At 41.9% G+C, this 18,352-nt stretch overlaps 1 long non-coding RNA gene across 4 annotated transcripts in view; it reads left to right on the forward strand.

Annotated features, from left to right (window-relative positions):
* Positions 1-18,352, forward strand: part of LOC109310642 — a 60,219-nt gene that overhangs the window by 25,285 nt on the left and 16,582 nt on the right. The gene's annotated exons all lie outside the window — the stretch shown is intronic.

Below are 18,352 nucleotides of genomic sequence, written 5' to 3' on the forward strand. Positions count from 1 at the left end.
AATGCTAAGTTCAAACTCCAAATCCAAGTCTGTTCCTTCTCCGAAGGGTGAATGCCTTCACTCTCTCAATGCATTTCAGTAGGTTTCCAACAAGTCTCCTGTTTGTGCTAAAGATGGCATTTCTTTCAAATTATTACTAGGGTGTCATATAAAATGTAGATATATGTCTCTCTCTACCTCTGTCTGAAATGCCAACATTTAAGAAGCTATTAATATGTCACAACGAAGGTAGATCTCTGCACCGCTCTGCACTTTTGTTTTCAGTGCACACATTTAGCCTGATGTAGTCTGTGCAGTGGAGACATTATTTAGGAACAGTCTGGGCATGAAAAACTCCAGATCTTTATCTGCCATAACCACCTTCTCTCTACACTCTCATACGAAACACAGTCTTTTCTTAAACTAGGCAGTGGGTGCCAGATTGAGGTTATGGACTTAATTAATTTTATGTCTGTGATATGCTCACTCTATAATTATAACAAGCTGGAAACTATTAGGTAATTATTTTTGGTCCTCAAAGGGGGAATGCAATTCATTTAAAATTATTTAAATTTCTTCAGAAAGAGAGGTTTTCTTCGCACAAGAAATTTGCCATCCAACTTAGTGACAAAGCATCTCTATTCTGATAATAAAAGACTATGGCACCGAAGTGGTTACAAACCATTTTGTTCAACCAGACTATTTACAAGTAGCAACAGGGTATCTGTTTCCTGTCATCTCCATCATATATCTTGAGGCAGAGAGATTGGAGCCCAATTACAGCCTGATATCTAATCAATACACACCTTATTCCTAGAGCAGGAAGTAAAGGAGTAGGCCCTGGGGAGCCAGAGTTCAAATTACTCTACTGTCGATTCCAGATAGCAGCTAATGATAGGATATACTTCTGAAAGGAGGGGGATGGGTAGGGGATGCACAGTTTAATGGGGTAGTTAATACAAAGATCACATATGTATATCCATTTATGCCTCGGCCTTTAAAATCCAGAAATTCATTATGAAAGCAAAACAGAAGTGACTAGCATGGCTCTCTACACCTACACCATTTAAATGTTCACATTTTTTAACAAGAGAAGCAAATGACAAAGTAAAATCTTTAAAATGATATTTGCAAGATACACAATACAACCTTAAAAGGGAAAAATCTAACTCAATGCGTTTGCATGCTAAATGTCTTGTATTCATTCAGAGATGTACGCTCGGAGCTCCGGACTAGGGACACTCTCCTTGCCCAACTGACTAGTTAAAACTTTTTCTCTTATAAGTCTAAATGCACTAACTCAAATTCTGCGCTTAGCTACTGAAAGCATAATTTGGGCCATTGTTTTGTTGAGAGGTCTGTTTGTGGGGGTCACGATCAGGTAAGTCCCAGGATTACATTCCCTTCAGGTTCATTTCTAAATTTGTCCATTAGCTAGCAAAATGATCGGCTCTGCTTACTATTTCTTTCACATTCCTGAGGATTATTCAAAAAGCTGTGCTTTTCCTAACACTCTTTATTTAAATGTGTGTGTGTGTGTGTGTGGGGGGGGGGTTTCTCCAAGAAAAATTGCACTTCAGAGTGTAAAATATGAAAAGCAAATAGCCCGAATAATCAAAGAAAGCCACGTTATCCTCAACATTCCAAGAAAGGGAATAAAACACAAGGACATCATAAATCTTGATGCTATTTAGTTTTTTTAATGATCTGGAAGACTGCCTGCTGAGATGGATTCCCTCTAGGTTTAATACAGGTATGATTAGCCAGGAAATTATTGTCTATTTTCCAGCAAACTAAACTTTGCAGCTAAAAAAATCATAGCAAACAAAAGCAGCTCAGTGAAGACCATGTTTACTGGGTTTTTGTATAGGATATAATGGAGCAGTCATAAGAGACTTGGGTTCAGTTTCCAGGCCCTGATGACTTCAGAAAAGTCCTTTAAGGGCCACATTTACAAAGATATTTAGGCATCTAAAAATGCAGACAAGCAGCTACTAGAATAAAGAAAGTCACTTGAATGAGTTTGGTGCTAAAGCCTCACTGGCACGTCTATACATGCTGATTTAAGGTGCATTAGCCATTTTTAAGGTGCATTAAGGGTGCACGTCTACATGTGCGCACCCTTAATGCACTTTAAAAATGGCGATTTTAGGCTAATCACACCTAAATTTGATACCTGCAGTAGGCGCAATTAGTTAAGGTACCTTAACCCATATGTAGATGCCTTAAGGTGCCTTAATGCTGTCAAAGATGACTGAGTGGGTTGGAGCTGAGCCCATGAGGCCCCATGCTGCCACCAGGCACCACCAAGAAGACGCAGCAAGTGCTTCTGTCAAAGATCAAGGGAAAGGCCTACCTGTGACTCCTTGCAGGGGAAGGGGAAAGTGCGGTACAGGCAAGGCCTTTGCCAGCCACTGCCCTGCACCTCTCCCTTGGGGTGGGTTTGCTGGCCAGGCAGTGCAGCCCTGCAGGTGTGGGATGCCTCACTGCCTAGCCAGGATTCAGGCGCCCTTAGAAGCCTATGATGGTGCTCCCGCTCATGACAGCAGGCAGTCGGGGTCTGTGTCTACTCCAAATGCACAGCACAGTTTTCCCTGCTCCACCTTGCCTGGCCTCCCTGCTGGACACTGCATATAGTAGAGCAGCATGCTCAGCTCAGCCCCAGGAGCTCATGTAGCTTCTCCCATGATCAATGTCCAGCATTGCCTGGTATGGTGGAGCAGGGAAAGCTGTTCTGGGCACTAGGGGCAGATGGAGTCCCAATCTGCCTACTGTCCTGGGTGGGAGACCCACTGTGGGCTTCTAAGCATGCCTGAATCCCAGGCATTGCCCAGCCAGCAAACCCACCCTGAGTGGTAGGCATGGGGGGGCTGCCAGCAAGGGGCCTGCCCATGCTGCAATGCCTCCTTCCCCTGCAGGGAGTCATTGGCGTGGGCGGGGGGCTTTCCCTTGTGCTTTGACAGGAGCACTTGCCACATCTTCTTGCCAGTGCCCGGTGGCAGTGTGGAGTCCCACAGGTTTGGCTCCAGCCCACTCTCATCTGACGCTGGGGAGGCAGGAACATGGGGTGGGGGCTAGGGCCAGGGCTGATTGCGACTGATTGCAGGGGGACTGGAGGCTCCCACCCGCTCGGCCAGCACTAGGCTGCACCACCCAGCCATGCTGCCATGGGCTCCCAGGGGCTGTCCAGGGTGCTGCCCAGCGCAAGCTGCAAACGCGTTCACCCAGTGAGCTGCATTAAGGCACCTTAATGCGTGCACATGTAGGATGTGTGCCTAAATTGCCTTAAGGTGCCTTAGGCTAAGGCACAAAGTTAAGGCACACATAAATGCACCTGTAGACAAGCCCCCTAACTACAAATTTGAGTTAGTCAGTCCACCACCTTTGTAAAACCCACCATTAGCATATCTAGGTATCTAAATACTTGATAATCTGATCTTTGATCACAATACCATAGTTCCCCATCTGTCAAAATAGGGTGATAATGGCTCGTTTCTCCCATACTTTCAGTGGCTTGGTTATTTATTCTTCTAACTCTTATGGGCTTGAGGAATTTTTATAGCACCAAGCAAAAGGAGGGTCCAATATCATTTGAGGCATCTAGATAATAATATAAGGGAAATACTGAAACAAAAGTAGTAATATGAAGCTTAACACAATAAAGCCCTGATCTTGAGTTATGCCTGTAGCTCTACCGTGATAAAAATATATAATTATACAATACATATAGATCTTGCCTTTTAATGCTTCAGTCCCATGTGGCAGGGGGAAAACGATCTAAAACAAGACAAGAACTTTCTAATTAAACAGTATGATGATGATCTTGGACTAGGTACAGAATAACATTAAAGACTTTACATCTTTTCTTAAATAGGAGAAATTGTTTCCTCAAGCATAGATTGAAGATAGTGACAATGTGCCTTTTCTAAATAAAAACAGTGTCAGGATTTCTAAATATTCAGCTTAAGGAAATGACTTATATCCTAAATTCAAGAGAAAGGAGGAGAGAAGAAGCAAATCCCTAAATGAAGGGCAATTATAAACTCCAAAGCGTGCAAGTTCTCTGCTAACAGTATTCTTGCAATGTGAGCAATACTGCAACTCAGCTTTAGAGTTAACCCAGATTCTCTTAGCACAAGGAAAATATGTGTGTGGTTGAGAGGGAGATAGACCAGAATGCCTTTACGGTCTTCTGCTTTCTGCCCAAAACTCAGGTCAGGTCTAGTGAGATGCTGAATGCTTGCTGAAGGGCCCTCAATGTGTAACACTTTAAAATTATAGGAGTCTGGGACATCAACAGCCTCTGAATTCAAGGAGGGACATGACTACTCAGCACTTCACAGTAGTGGGCCCATGGGTCCTTGGGAAAAATGAAGACTGCATAAGTGAGATGCCTTTCTTCCAGCTGAACTGTTGGATGAACTTCCAAAAATAATTCTTGAATTGGCATTCTGCATACAGCTGTGTTTATGAGAGGCAATATCATGTATGTAAATAAATTCAGATGCCGCTTGAGTTATTTTAAAACAATCAGTTGAAAACTAATCATTTTATAGACATAATCTTATCCTTAAAAAGTGACAACTCACTGTATATATGTACACTAAAAGTTCAAGAACTGGGACAGGGATTTACTAGATAAGACATTGTTCATTGTAGGTGCACTGATAATACATTTAACAATATGCAGATGGTATAATGCATTATAGCTTTGTATGAAGCTTACCTTCTATATACTTGTACTCTTATTTATTGGTTGGAATTAAAAAAGCTTAAAAGAGCACCTGGGCCTAGCCTGGAAGGTGCCCAATTGTTATTATATGTATTAGCTGTGTTGGATAAAGCTTAGAAATGTTTTCATAGATGACAGCTTCATTGTGCAAGTTGCTGTACAAGCCACACGATAAAAACAATATCTTCCATGCTCAGAAGCTTGCAACTGAGGCACATACATAAGACTTTTCATGGGTCAGGTTCTGTTTGCCCTTGCCATTAATTTGGGATATTGAGCCAAAAACTGAGTATCAGCAGTACATCCTTTTCTCCATGCCTGCACCAATGAACAAAGGTATTATAATTCAGTAACTCCCATCCCTCACACTCTTTCTACCCTTTCGTTCAGCTGACCCCCAACTATACACTCAATTAGCTAAGGCATGTAGCACGTTGGAGGGGTAGTCTGCCTGAAAGACAAGGGGCCTTTGGAGAGCCTGCTCCTTTAAATCAAGGGTGATGTCTGCACTGGTCATACTGCATAACTCCCCATGTCCCAGTGGGGTAGCTCTCTGGAAGGAAGGACAAGGTCCTGGGCCTCATAGGACTATCTACAAAGCAGATGCCAGCAATAGCTGATGAAGTTCCCAGTATAGTCAGGCTCTGTGGTTAGGGCAAGACAACTCTGCTTAACAAGGGAGCTGCTGCAACAACTTCAGCTTCGAAACAGATTCAGGCTGAAGCTCCATTAATGCCCAAGTAAGATAAAGAGCACTGCTGAAGACACTTTAAGGAGCTTTTCAAAGTATCAACTGCCTAACTTGTACTAATAATTCCCAGAGAAATGACAAACCAGTTCAAAACCTTGGCTGAAATCCTGCCTCTGCTGAAGTCAGCTGCAACACTCCCATTGACTTCAGCAGGGATAGGATTTTACCTCTTATTCCTTCCTGTCTGAGGGTCTGCAAGTTGCATTTGTCCTTATAACCTTTGCCAGGAAAATAAAACAACTGTTGTTGACTTTCTGACAGTCCCACAGTAAACTGATATTTAACAATCATCTGCTTAATGTTTAGAGGAAACAGCGATTTTGAATTGTCAGTATATATGGCTGGCAACACACTTCCAGAAAGAATACCTGTCCATTGCATATTACCGCAATGCACAATGCCAAGTCTTCTGTAATTTAGGGTGGTTACTTTATTAAAACATTTGGTGGTGTTCCCACTATGGTTTGAGAGCAGTCCAGGACTGAGATGGTATAATCTATCACAGTCCACTGGGTACTATGTTCTCATTTTTCTGCTATGTTGGCGTGCGGAGGTGACACTTATAGAAATGTGAAGACTTCCATGAGTACTAACTCTCTCTCTCTCTTTTTTTTAAATTTTCCCTTTTGAATGAAATCCTGAGGAGTAGGAATAAGCGAACTGGTTATATTGTTAACAGCTGAAGAGAAGAACAGGGAAGTTGAATAATGCAGATTAGCAGCAAATTCAAAAGGAACTAAAACCTGAACAGCGAAAAGTTTGAGCCTACCTGGTTTAAAGTCTGTTTGAACCAGCAGTCCCCTTACAGGCAGAAGAAATTTTTGTTGCCTCACCAGTTTCACTGATTCTGAACTCATCGTGACCTTGGGGTGCAAAGTGGGACTTAACTTTTGTGCTTATTTTACCCTGCTATGGACTACAAAACCACTCCATAAAACCTACAGGATCATTGCAGCCTTCTCTCACAAATGCTAATGAATTGTTTTCGTTTTTCCTCCAAATGCTGTTGTTTCAAATGAAAACACATTGCTGCTTTGTTGCAGAGCATTCTCTCCCACAGTGACCGACATAAAGACTTGCTTGTGTAGCCTCTGGAATGTGCTTATTTCTGAGATGTCTAATTGTCTTTTCTTTTACCTTACATCAGAAGCATGTCACATGCATTAATTAGGTCCATGGAAATACGCTTGAAAACCCTACCATTTGAGTAAGAAAGAGAAAAATGAGCACTGTAATTTCCAGGAATGACTAATGTCTTGCTGAACTTAATTCTATGGATCGATGGCCTAATTGTCCAAATGGGCTAAGGTGAGAGGCGCAGTAAGATCTAAGGTTGCTCTGTTGTGAACACCCCTTTGCTGCGTGAAGATAGCAATTTTTAAATTAAGGTTTCCAGCTAAGCAGTTCATTTACGTGAAAGACGCCCTTCAGCAACAAATGGTACAGTGTGACTTAACTGAGCTAAGAGGAAAGTGTGGGTGGCTCAAGCATTATCAAAGCCCCTAAGGAGAAATGAAACTTTCTTCGAGCAGTGACAGGAACCTAGGTAGTAATGGAAGGGGGTCATAGCCAAGGTCCAGGACATCCAGTAGCTCGTCTCTGAAAATGGTCAGAACTGGTGCTGAAGAGGAAGGTATACGATCTCCCCCAGAGCTGGTAGACGTGGGATGATCTATGTCTTTGCACCTGCCTCCTCCTTTCCATGTTAATTTTAAAACTTAAAAACCCCTGTGCTAAGATCCCTGCAGCCATTCACTTAAATAAACTCTTCTTGGCCTAGAACTGTAGACTCCCTTCCCCTATTTGCCCACCCATTGCTACGCATGTAGCCTGGAGTGCTCATTATGGCATCCAGCTGGGGTCGGGAGGGGTTGGTAGTAAGGAACTGGTGGGTGATCACTTCCATATTGGAGAGCAAAGAGCTGCGTTTGGAGGGTTCTCGCTACACCCAGATCTTAAGGGACATAGTCTCAGCTTATGGTTGAGTAAGGCATCCTTTCTTCAAGAGTTAGCTACGAAACAGCCTTTGCAACGGGGTGTCGGTAAAGCGGTGCAATCAGGCAACTTTCAGTTCCACTGCTGCTCGCTTCAGTAGAGCGGTCCCTGTGGAAACAGCTGAAATTGCATCATGTTCCCTAATGTTCACAGCATTAAAGTTCATAGAGTAAAAGTGTAGGAAACCCTTTGTTACAGTGTGAGAACCGGAGTCTAAAAGCTTACCAACATCCTATCTTTTTGGCAAGATGGGGGCTACTTGGAGTGTAAATCACAGGACTTGGCCTCAGCCCATTTGTGTTAAAAATTAAAATTAAGAATGTTCATTTTTGTATGTTGACACGGCCTTTGAGACTTCAGGGAGTTCAAATGCCTGGCTCAGGGGTGAAAAATGAGATTTATTATTGAAATAGCAACTGACCCCTAACTTCACAGTATTAATGGCTCCTCTCAGATGGGAGGAAGTTCTGCTGTTTGTTTGGAGTCATCAAAAATATATCCAAAATGTTCTTGGGAAAATATACAGACAATGTATGGGTTTCTGAAAGCTAAACTAATTTTAGGTTTATGCTAGCACATCAAATACATTTATTTTTCACATAATAGGTATGTTCACAGGAAAAACAAACATGCACACATGTAAAATAGAGGTGAGCCTGAACTTCATATACTTAAGTATCTTTCATTAGCTTTCTTGATTTTAAATATATAGTTCCTTATTTATGGCAACCTTTCAACTGAGCTCAAAACACTTTATAATAAACCCCTGAAGCTGACAACACTCGCTTGCTGAGACAAGGAAGCATCATTCCAATTTATTTTTGCCAGTTAGTAAACCAAGGCAGAGAAAGATTAAATACTTTGCTCAATAGACAAAAATGCCAGAACCAAAGATCTTGACTCCTAGGTCTGTCACCTAGGTACCATACCAGTCTCCTCTTACAGTCTTTCTGTCGGCTCCCCTTCACTTCTGGATTAAATACATTGATGTCAATATGACCCAGATACTGTTCCTTTTTAATATTTAAGCATTTTCATAAACAAGCTGCACCATTCTTTGCTGGTAGTCACCTCTCATGCAATTCCTCCTGCCTTCCCTCTGCCTGAATTCCCAGCAGTCCATCTTTCAAATGTCCCCAGGATTTCTCTGATGCATTTTGAATAGCTATTCCTGTATCTTTTTAAGAGCAACTTCTGTCATGATGTCTAAAAGTTCACCCTGATGACCGTGACTATACCAGTGATGTGCTGCAACTCCTTCTCTTTTGTCATCTTTCCTTTTCACTCTCTCCCCATTACTACTCCCCCCCAGCATTAAAATGATGCAGAATCACAGGACACATCATTTGCAAGGAACTTACCAGTTCTAGACCAGATGCTTTTGTCTGCATGTTGTATCCTTACCTCCTCCGCCTGGTATAGATTTGTGTAGCACTCACCACAACAGGACCTCAACATGCTTAGGGTTTGAGGAGCAAAAATCCTCCTTTCTGATCCCTAAAAATCAAGTATTATAAAAATGGTTTCATAGATTCATAGACTGTAGAGTCGGAAGAGACCATGAAGGATCATTGCGTCTGACCCCCCGCCCCAGGCAGGAAAGAGGACCAAGGTCAGATGACCTGAGCCAGGTGCCTATCTTGCCTCCTCTTGAAGACCTCCAAGTTAGGTGATAGTACCACCTCTCCCGGCAGCCCGTTCCAGATTCACTTCCAGGCGTCACTTGTATTAAATATCATGCAAATTTTCTCAGCCCTATCTAAACCGTAATGAATAAAGGACAAATGTGGGACTCGATTCTTTTCATATTTACACTTGCACATCACTAGAATTAACAAAACTTTGCACCCATGCAAATGAAATCAGAATGTGGCCCATTATTAAAGGACGCTCTGTTATCTTTCTGGATGTGATATATGTCCATTTAGATTATGGACAAAAGTTATCATGGCAAGGCTGATAATGAGAAATGACCTCTTGTTCATTAAAGGGGCACTCAACAGGTGGATAAGAGCTCATGTACCCCTGGGCACAAGAGTCCAGTTATGGGGAGGAAGAGGAGCTGATGGTGCAAATCTGACATAATAGTTGGCTAATTGTGACGTCATTCCAATCATTTGTGAAGAGGGTATTTATGAATGAAAAGACATGGTTGAGCTCACTGCTGTGTCTTCTTGCCTTCATGCTGGCCTATATTCTGGCATGTTTATTAATGACCCTTTTATTTGGACAAAGCTTATCTTTTCAACATCAAGTCAAATACCGGAGGCAGCAAAATAGAATGGGATTACAGCTTGCTGGATCTCCCCCTCAGTGTGGTATCAGTTAAAAAACTTGAGGGCATTTCTAGCTTGCACCAGGTGTTGGAGAGCAGTCGCAGTGCAGCACACTCCAGGTGCTCACCTCTTTCAGCTCCTAGTATGTGCCTTTCTCCTGCAGTCGAGATTACAGAAAAACGAACATAGGAACCAGCTGTGCCAGCTGCCTGTCTACTACGTGTTTGTGGGTGCTTTCCATGGGATACTTGGGACAGGAGTGATCCTGCCTCAGCCAGGAGGTTGGACTAGATGACCTCTAGAGGTCCCTTCCAGCCTGGCTTCTCTCTGAGCAAATTGGATGCTTATCTTGCTGGGATCCTACGACCCTGCTCTTTGGGCGGGAGGCTGGACTCGATGATCTTCTGAGGTCCCTTCCAGCCATAATGTCTATGAAGTCTATGAAATCTCTGACTCTGACCCTTTGGCTACCTTACTGGAATTGCCGGGAAACGCTGTTATATATTTTTCTTTCCACTGTGTGTGTAGTATGTGCTGATTAGGAACAACTTCTGTGTCGAGTTCTCCTTTAGACACGTGCCCTGTTCCTCAAAGCCAGTGAAACAACCAGACTTCCCAGATTACAAGCGACCAGGGGAAAAGCACAGTGCAGCTCAACCACAGCAAGCGGTATCAATATTTGGGTTCCTCCAGAATAAAAGATCTTTCCTTTCTTAACATGGGACTAACCTTCCAAGCATGTGAGAAAGCTTGAGATGGTGTTTTTAAGGCTTTAAAGGAATCACCTGAGGTGGGTTTAAAAAAAAAAAACAACAAAGAAGTAACATTACATTATGACTGTGATGTAGGTATCTCTTTTATTCACACCTGTCTTTAGCCCCGTCTATAAACAGCTGAATCTGACATCAGCACATACTTTTGGTTTTTATTTAAGTAAAACATGAACTGTAATACTCAGATCAGCTTTAAGTGGGTTCTCTCAGGCAATTAACCTATAATTAGATGGAGGTAATAATAACTTCAACAGAGTTCAAAGGTACTAGTTCCAGCAAAGTGAGCATTCACTGCAACTTATTAATCATTACTGCTATGTAAACTGGAGATGGGCACAAGCCAGAATCCCTGTATCCAGAACCTCCCCCTCCCACCCGAACCCGAGAGGCGTTTAGATCGAGGTCTCAATATAAGCTGTGTAATTAGCCCCTACCTTACCACGTGCAGTTCTGCTCCCATGGTTTACCATGATGGTGCCATGTCCTGACCCTCGTACCGTTGAACACGATTATTCAGCGTGACCCATATGGTAGAATGTGAGCTTTGGGGATTGTAATCCTAAATCTCAATTCTTAAACCTCCACTTGTCTCTACCCATCCACACCCTAGAGATCTGACTCTCAACTCTGTCTTGGACACGTCCTCTCTCTACATGCCGTCATTGCTCTTCCTGCTGTCCTGAAGTCAGAGCTATTACTTGGAACCAAAAAATGCTCCAGAATTATTTACAGTCATTTCTTTCATCTCTACAGAATTTTGCAATTGAAGATCTCTGAGGACAGCCTCACAGTTGTGCAACGCCGTATCCAAAATGGTGGGAATTTGGGGAAAACAGTAATTTCTTTCTTATTCCTGTCCCTTACATTCACAAAGAAAAAAAAAGTGGAGTTTGGGGCCACTACATATTCTAGCCATACAAATTCCAGTGACAAAACTGCCTTTGTGTAGTAACAGCAACTGAGGGAATTCAAACATCTCTCTTCATCGCAGATTAGGATTTTTTTCCAACACTCTTCTGAGTTTGTTTTGGACAATCCTTTTCTCCCTCCTCAAAGAGACTGTTAAGGCATTTTACAAGAACATAACATCTTTTACCGGTTTGATTTTCAGCTTAAGATCAGTTAATTTCTATTTGTTCTTCCTCTGCAATTTCACTAATACCCTCTTTGTGCGCGTATATTTGTCCAATGCAATCTAAGAAACAATCACCTTAATTGATCTAGCGTTAACCTCTAACAGCTTCAGATCCAGACTGTTTTTATCTATTGCTCAATCCCAATTGCCGTATTAATTCCCTATAGTGCTTACATCTATGTCACCGTCACCACCCGGCCCTTTTACAAGAAGCGCCTCTGTAAATAAATGCCATTGTAAACAAAACAGGATCCTTACAAGAGGAGGCAAGGTGGCTGAAAAGCCCCAGTTGTATCCGTTTGTTTTGCCTTGTGTTGTATATAATGATAAATTTCATACAGGTGTCACATTTTTAGAGCTAGGTGAGGATTGATGGGGTACAGTAGGACGATCCATCATCAGAGGCAGGTGGCATAGTATTGGAATTTCAGAAATCTGTTCCCAATCACATCCACTGCTGGATGACTTGGTAACGACCCTATTTGTGATGCGTTACTGAAAATCAATGTGCCGCATTCAAGGTCAATGTACTGTTAGAAAACTCTTTAAGCACTGATGGATGGATTGTGTTCATTCAGAATAAATGTGAGAAGAAACTGACAGCCGAGCATCCCAATATTTGTGCCAACTTCAAGAGACAGGCTTCCTTCTCGGTAGAGAAATATGATTCCCTGGGGGATTACATCACTCCTTATTTCCTTTGTTCTTTCTTTTCTAAGTATTTAGGTAATTGTTTAATGTATCTGTCTTCACGCAATTAAGAGACTTCAAAGTCTGCAGTCAAATCCTGATGAACAGCAATCTTTATGGCCTTTACAATATGAATAATATTAATCATCACCAAACAAGTCTAAGGAACTATCAAAGTTTAGCAGGAATAGATTAATGGAGGGGAGAGCAGGGGTGGGGGGGGCAGGAAATGTGAAGAACAAACAGAGCCCCATACTGCGATAGATAAAAACGGTATCCATAAAGAGCCTCCTTTAGAGCTATATAGGCTAACAATCAAATCCCAACTCTGTAGCCCAGTGGGTCATGCACTCAGCTGGGATGCTGTTCTCCTGAATGCTAAATGTAACATTTCATGTTTCCCTTAACAGTAAAACAATCCTTGGATGTAAAACAGAAATAACTCTGAGAGCAGCACTAGCAGCCAGGCCTGCCATCCCGAGGTGAATGTCCTACTCAGTGGGTTACAGTCACTCGGGCTCTCTCATCCCACGAATACTGAATTTTTTTTCTGTACTATGGCAAGGCTTCCATGGGAAGGGTGAAGGGCACGTCCACACAGCTGTGTCTATGGTCAGATGGTTAGGAAACTCGCTTGGGGAATGCAAGATATTGTTTTGTGACTAGATTGAGGAGACGGCATCCCTACCAGAACGTCCTTGTAGAGTGCTATAACCCCTAGGCTATGATACGAAACGCCAACCCCACCGCCCTCACGTCAAGAGGAAAGGAGTGAATCCTGCTCTGCTCTTTGAAAGAACACTTGTACCTGCCTACGGCCCTGACTCAGCTACCTGAGCTCTGGAGAGAAAGTGGAAATTCAGATAAATAAATCCCTGCACTTAATGTTTCCTGTTGGCTAGCTCTAGGTACTTCCAAGTGGGTAGAGTTTGGGATCATCTTTCTGACATGCCCAAGTCTCCTCATTCACATTATAGGGACCGCCGTTACCTAACTTGGGGTTTCAATTCTGCTGGGAGGAAAGGAAGGTACATATGCTTTAAGCATGATAGCACCTAAGTCCAGTATTACTGGTTTTTGCCTTTAGTGCTTTTCCCAGATATTTACCTATTTTCAGCCTCCTAAGTGATTTCGCATATTGTTAAATGTTTTAAATTACTGGCTGAGTTGCTTTCCAGGGCAAAATGACTTCCAGGTTCTAAGAGAGATCCACTTTTCCGAATAAATATTATTTCAGCCTTTTTATCAATGGAACAAGATACCGTATTTAACCAGCCCTCTAAATATGGATTAATGACACCTGAGAGACTCTTTTAAAGGGGAATCTTTTACTTTCTTTCCTTAGACACAGATAGAAATGTGTTCTAGTTCAAAGAAAAGTAATCAGTAGCTTCCAAAAGGAAAATATGATTTATAGTTTCAACAAACAGGAAGGGGGGGGGGGAAAGTGTAATTTACCATGTGGTTCACCAGCAGCTAAATCTGTTCAGTTGACACAATAAATGATGTCAGGATTCTTCACCCACTGTGTCAAAAAAATGGGTGTTGTCAAAAACATTAAGACATCTTATTGACAAACGCTCAAGTCACTATACCCTTTGAAGCGGTTTTTGTCTTCTACCCGAGACTGTTGTATAGGTGGCATCGATTCATCTGATATATTGAGGCTGCAGCAAAGAGCTATGGGGGAATTCAGAAAACGACTCTGGCCATTAACTAGACCAAGTTATTTTGTAAATAGTTGTGTGGGAGCATTTTGAAAGGCAATGGTTTGTTAGTGATGAACAGCTGATTTACAAGACCCAGGCAATTACGCTGTCCTACGAACAGCTCTGTGCTACACATCTACTTCAATAAAGCAACAATGCACAGCGGAGCTAAAAGCAAGCATTATTATATCGCAAACCATCTATTAAAGTTTAATTGAAAATTAAAAAATAAACACACTTTGTCACACAAGCGTGGCCAAAGGCTCTTGAACATGATATGAACTAAAATACAGTTTATGCCAGGTTACTGCTCTTTGGGTCAAAAACTTGGTCTCCAGCCTCCTGTAAGTGGTCCCAGTGAAGCCAGTCAGACTCTCCATATGGGACTACATGCACACTTTAACTCTTCATAGATAGATTACCTGACAGGAAGGACTCAATTAAAAATTGTGAAAGCCATGCAGTACTGAACAGACAGAGAAAGGAACTGGCACAAACAGGCCGCAAAACTAAGAGGACAAGAAGTAAGTGAACACAGAGTAGCTCCTAGAAGTGACCATTCAAGGTTCATGGCATATTGGGGGGCCAGGGGAGGAAGCTACACAGATGCCTCCCATTTGGTATCTGTTCTCTGAATGAATAGGAGAAATTGATGGTCAAAGATGTCAAGTCTTCACTTTTTATGATAATTAAGTGCCATATATCACAGATGTATTCTGGGCCCAGTTCTTGTCTCAAAGCGAATCAACTCTAATTCCACTAAACCCAACAAGGTCATGACAGCATAATACCAAGGCAAGAGGAAATACAGTTGTGCATACCTGATTGACTGAGTATAAGGGCCACTTTTTCCTGGTTTTTCTGCTTTCTCTGAACTTGTCTGGTATGGGGACATCCCTAGGGCCTGAGAGGCAGCCAAGCAGACTTCTATGCAAGCCCTTTGCAGGCACCGTGTTGGGGCCGGGACGTGTCCGGAGAACGCTGTGTTCGAGGTCTGTGCTGGTGCCATAGGTTACAGCAACCTTTAAGATGTACTAATCTCTACTGGGGTAGGAACAGTGTAGGACCGAATCCCAGAAACAGGGAGTTAACCAGCTCCTTGTTGGCTCCCATCTCAACTATATGCAGCAGAATCTGATGCCACAGAGACTTTGGCTCAGCATTTTTAACCTAAGCTACATCACACAAGATAGAAGCAAGGTGAGCATGCCAGTTATATCCACTATAGAGCTGAGATTAAGTTCTGCAATTAGTACAGTATATAAGACATTTATCTGAGTCAAATTTATAGACCTGTGTAATATATGGATTTGCCTTGCCAATAATCCATAATAAAAATACACAGTACAAATACAGCTAAAGAATCTGATGTCAAAAATATGGATAGTGCAAGTGAATTGTACAAACATAATTAATAAAGGCATAGAATTGAAAGCCCTGGAGAATAGGAGTTGAGTCCAGGTTTACTCAAAGTCCAAGGGCTCCCATAAATTTCAGCCATGGCTTTTTTTTGCTTAAATTATATCATTTCATTTTGCAAACAGGGAAATGAAAGTCTCCACTAAAATGCATTTAATAGGACCAAGCTACCTTTTAGTTATTACTTATTCCTAGGGGAAATATTTCTATGTACATTGGTAATATCCCTAGATTCTGAAGTCACTGATCAGGAATTCTTATATTGCAACGTCAGGTCTCAACTGACCTCGGGTTAGGACTAGCAAATTGTTACTGTACCAAGAGCAGATTGGGGGATGACAACCTGGTGCCTACTTCCTGCTTACTATGTCCCACCCATATCTACAGATTATTTGCACTTCCCCATGGGTTCAGCAAATAATCTGTAGATATTGGGGAAGTGACACAAAGGCTCCATCCACTTCTTGACCCTACAGATCCACTCCTGAGTCACTGGCATGAGCAGGGGAGAGCCAGAGCCATTTATTTCCTGGATGGGCAACGAAGGATAAGGCAGTGCTAGTTTTGTCTTCACAAAATGGCGTAGGATCATCCCGAAGCACTGATGTGAATGGAATTTTTGCCAGCAGTTGTAGTATCATCACCTTCCTGACACAGCAATTTCATCTTAAGTGTACTAAATTCAGGTTATTGTAATGCAAGAAAATACCTCGACATAGTTAACGCAGGCAATTTGAAAACATTGTGGGAGCCCCTACAGAAGGGATTCAATGGGAGTAAGTAAGAGACAGACAACTTTTAATACTCTCAAACCTGCCTAGATCGTGTAGAGTAACCTGAGTTTACAAAACTGGACACAGCTGTTAGAAATTATCTGCTAAAATAGCATGAGGACGTTTAAATGGTGTTCCTTCATTCACTGGAATTCACAAGGTAGTGCTAAGTGACTAGATGCGCTGATCACTTTTTCATCCTCCTGTGCTCATCTATATACAGGGACCTCAGAGAAGCAAGGATCATGTTTAGCAGGAAAAACAAGGGGGTGTTATATGTTTCCATGCAGTATGTTCCCACAGTCCAGGAGAGTGCTTGGGATCATAGGCATGAAGGAGTGGCACTGCTGGGCAGCTGGAAGGGGCACCAAAATATCAGGCCGCTGTGGATGATCTGGGTCTCTGATCCAGCTTTTGCATCACAGAAGCAGACCTTGGTCTCTGATGAGATGAAAGGAAGCATTCTCTACTGGGTAACCTCCAGAATATTCCCACGCCATACGCTCTCTTTTCATGGGGGGGGGGGCGGTGTTGGGAGGGGCGGTGGTGAAATGACCTGGTCTGGCAGGAATAGTTGTAGAGTTATACACTATTCTGAAAGCACCTTGTGCCTTACTGAACCAATGAAGAAAGTACCAAGCAAAAAGTGCATAAAAAGGCAAAATTTTTCTAGGCTTAATGTGAAAACATTCCTGACATAGCTCCTGTTTGCTATTATTTGTTCCATTTTTTTTTTTCACTGCGGCTAATGAAAGATAAACCACTTCAGAACCATGCCAGGTCTCTCCCTGTAGGTACAGTAGGTACTCCTTAATTTGGAGATACTCAAATCCCTCACTGGTACAGTAGGCTGGTATTTCTTACAGTATCTGTAGCTGAGAAGTCACATTATAGCACTTTGGAACATGTACAGCCTCAGAAAAAACCTTTTATGTGAGCATTTTGAAGCTCAAAGCTCTAATCTAGGACACGGTATATTTATCTGAGTCCTCAATTATTAATGTTACTCTATTGATTTGATACCTAAAACTCTAACAACAAAAACTGTGCAAACTAATTATGCTTGGCTTCCGACTGTACAGGGCTTCTCTGCTCATCATCTAAGTCTTCCTTTTATCAATCAGTAGAGCCTTTTTCATAAAAACATGTACTGATGCCAGGTGCTAGAGAAATAAAAGGCTTATTAATTATCAACTAAATTGTGCAACCTTTACTTGGGTTGCGAGGTGTTTATTTGCAAGAGCCGTCTTGCCGGGTGTAGGTGAGTAAGCATTCACCATCTTTTTGGAATGGATGCCTGTCATTTTTAATTAATATTTTACATGGAAGTTTCCATCAACTATAAAAAAAATCACTTTCCTTGGTAATTAAGTGTTCAACATTGTAATGGAGTTCCTCAGATCCAGTTATGCATTGGCCAGCTACAGATATGTTTCTAACCAGAGGCCTGATCATGGCATCTTCACCCACAAATGTAGCCTACTGTTACACTGAAACAATTTGGAATTCTATATTTTGACAAAAGACATCTATTATTGCTAATTTGTCATATTTGGAAGGAAAATGAGGGGAAAAAAACCTGTTCCACCTGTAGATACAAACAATCCCATGTTCAGAAGCATACATTTTTTGACCAAACGCCAAACTGAGTCAGGGTACCATAGCCTGCTGCTCTACGTGCATGGATTTTAAGGAGGTACAGTTATTTGGCTTCATAAAGTTACTACAAAATAGAAAGCCCAAGCTTTTCCTGCATCAGCCAAACTGTAGCAAAGTAGGTCAAAAAACATTTAATTAAAAATCTTCATTCTTATGCAAAAACCTATTTCCTTTTATGGGTGACAGAAAATATCACTGTATGAAAAAAATGTGTAACTATATTTATTGGCAGCAGTGTGCTCGGTGCTGTATGATAAACTACACAAAATGTTATTCTGGTAATATTATGCAACTAAAACATTAATCCTGATGATCCCTCATCCTTTTCCTAAGATCTATTACTGCCATAAACTTATTCCTAGGGCCGAGATGATGTCATGTGGAAGACTGATTAACACACCTATAATGTTATACGGTCTTTAAAATTTTATTAAGGTCACTATGAAGCATGACTCAAAACT

The sequence above is a fragment of the Crocodylus porosus genome, unplaced genomic scaffold (genome assembly GCF_001723895.1).
Source record: "Crocodylus porosus isolate Cpor-Errol unplaced genomic scaffold, CroPor_comp1, whole genome shotgun sequence".
Taxonomy (NCBI): Eukaryota; Metazoa; Chordata; order Crocodylia; family Crocodylidae; genus Crocodylus; species Crocodylus porosus.